Here is a 1,806-nt window from a genome sequence, read left to right on the forward strand (position 1 = left end):
CTCGCTTCTAAGTAAGTAGAGACAGATCGCATTATGTCATAGTAAATCACAGGCGCATACTAAGGAGCGTATTTAGCTATAGCAGTCGTTCTGTTTTAATAGGAAGCGTGGGACCTACAAACAATTATTGTTGCGAGAACACTGTGGTCGCGCATATGGGGTTCCTCTTCCTAGCGAGGACCGCGCTGATCAAGCTGCTACACAGAGTGTAAGCTTATTGGAAAATTCCAAGTTAACTTATTTAAATCCAACCACTGCATGTCATACGTTAGAATTAATGGATACAACCGTGGCCTTGGACAGCCGAGGCCAGGAAAGGATGGGCGGTCGTGATAACAAGCAGTCTCTCCGTTTGTTGTTGTTTGGCAACAGGTGTTCCTCAGTCCACGATATGTACTTATGAAAGATATAACAGTGAGAGGATGCATAATCAAGAACAACTATTGAGGATGCACCTTTCATGGCCAAGGTAATTGTTTGAATTTAAAATGGTCACGTTTACGTAAAAACAAAAGAAAAATTATGTAATTTAGATAGGTAATAAAACATATCACTAACACCAATATAGTGGTGTTTGTATGAATTATGAATAATAGAATCTAGTTGAAATATGTCACAGTAGTAAGATGCAGTAAAAATATTTGTATACGTTTTATTTTTCCCCAGAGCGTGCAAAAATTGCCACTGATTGGGTTACTGCAACGATATTCCGTTTGGAAACGATTCCTCACATGCCATTAAAGAAATTAAAGGTTAGTGACACAGCCAGCACGCAGAATCTAGAGAGATGATAATGGTTTTTGTAATTTTTAGTAACCAAAACTTTTGGTCTTGGTTTTTTATAGTTTGCCACACGACCAAGGATAGATTTTATACAGCACATCTTCTTCGATTAAGCTCTACAACTGAGAAGCGTCCTGAAGACGGGTCCATTAGATTACGTTATTGAGATCGATTCAGACATGTTCTCCTTTCTGGACCTGGAAACACGATTAGGTGTTGACATATAGATATATAAGATCTGAGTTTAGGAAGAAAATTTGAAGGGTTGACTTACAACTACCCCCCACTTCCCGATACTAACCTCACTCTCATTTCAAGTAATATCAGGTTTCCAGGTTAAATATGTGCTCTGTGATTTTGCTTTTTGGTAAACATCAAATTATGTTTGTTTTTTGTCTTTTAGTATGTCGACAAATGTTTTGGATAAAATAATGATTAAAATATGTATTTTATAATACCATGCATCTCTGTCTAAACTAGTTACGACAGCTCTCTACTTTGGCTGTGTGTGGATTGTCACACCCTTTGGATGTGAAGGAGGCTAGCTGTTTTGTGGAACCTGTTTATATACGATAATTGTTTGGTCCTCATCCACACAGCCCCTGAAGGACAACCCAGCTCTTTGGTAGCTTATCTCAAGTTGAAGGAAGGTCATCTTGAATTCTAGACGACAAACAAACTTGTTAAGGGCACGTAGATCTAGTATCGGGCGCCACTGGCCGTTTTTCTTCATTACTAGAAAAAAGTGGGAGTAGAATCCTTTCCCCCGTTGTAGAGGTGGTATCCACTCTATGGCAGCCGTTAGTAAAAGCTTGTCAGCTTCTGCCCTTAGCTGTTGCAGCTGTAGGACTTTTTTCTTGGCGGTGTGTGAGGTGGTGGACGTTGAATAAAGTCTATGGTATGTTCCCCTTTTATTACCAGAAGCACCTATCTGTCCGATGTTATGGTGTACCAATGATTGGGGTGCAGGGAAACGTGTCCTCCCACTGGGGTATGATGTGGAAGATGTGCCAAGTATGAGTC

General features: G+C 40.0%; 1 long non-coding RNA gene across 1 annotated transcript; it reads left to right on the forward strand.

Annotated features, from left to right (window-relative positions):
• Positions 1 to 378: 378 nt before the first annotated feature.
• On the forward strand, positions 379 to 1,189 carry LOC138525545 (uncharacterized). The gene is made up of 3 exons (XR_011283346.1): positions 379 to 469; positions 667 to 752; positions 846 to 1,189. It is a non-coding gene; the product is annotated as an uncharacterized lncRNA (long non-coding RNA).
• The last annotated feature ends 617 nt before the right edge of the window (positions 1,190 to 1,806 follow it).

This window comes from Ambystoma mexicanum, chromosome 7p (assembly GCF_040938575.1).
Source record: "Ambystoma mexicanum isolate Mex_15411 chromosome 7p, UKY_AmexF1_1, whole genome shotgun sequence".
NCBI classification, from domain to species: Eukaryota; Metazoa; Chordata; class Amphibia; order Caudata; family Ambystomatidae; genus Ambystoma; species Ambystoma mexicanum.